We start from the raw sequence: 759 nt of genomic DNA, 5'->3' as shown, positions 1-759 counted from the left end.
CTAACCGCCAAAATAACGTAAGCGACATTTTTTTCAAAATTTTCTTTTTGATGCAGAAATGCATCTAGATGCTCTAGGAATATTTCTGCATCAAAACTAAAATATTGAAAAAATTGTCGCTTACGTTATTTTGGCGGTTAGGGCTCGATATAATATATATGTTTACAATTAGATGATAAGCTCCGATTACAATTTTATTGCACAAAATGTACATAATGTGATTAGATATAGCCATTTAGTCAAAAAATCCAGCAAAATAATTTTGTCCAGCTAGCTTGTTCTATTCGAACCACTGTTCATCGGCCGTTATCACATTTTAATTCAAAAGTTAAACCAACAACGAACTGCTTCTGATTAAAAATGAATTGGTTGTAATTGTAATGGTCCGTAATTTGACTTTATTTAAAGAATGTTGAAGAAAGGAAGACCTCACAGGATTCGCAGAGTTTTGCTTATTACAACGCTTTTATCAACTTGCAATGTTGTGTTCCAGAAACTTTCAATGTTGTGTTCCAGAAGCTTTCAATGTTGTGTGTCCGACACCATAAAGCAAAGCTTTGAAAAGCTCCTATAAAAAAGCATAGTGAATAGGGCGAGGTAGATGACATCTAGATGTCGCCCTATGTACTACGTTTGCTACACCGGAAGTAGACGACACGCCATTTCTTTAAATAAAATTAATTGGTGCTCGTTTGTATGTACATACACATGTAAATTGAAAATGAAAAGCGTGGGGCGCATGTAATACACTTGAATTGA

The sequence above is a fragment of the Rhagoletis pomonella genome, unplaced genomic scaffold (assembly GCF_013731165.1).
Source record: "Rhagoletis pomonella isolate Grant_MI unplaced genomic scaffold, Rhpom_1.0 Rhpom_scaffold_03633, whole genome shotgun sequence".
In the NCBI taxonomy this organism is placed as follows: Eukaryota; Metazoa; Arthropoda; class Insecta; order Diptera; family Tephritidae; genus Rhagoletis; species Rhagoletis pomonella.
The sequence above is the reverse complement of the archived record's forward strand: the minus strand, read 5'-3'. Positions refer to the sequence as shown.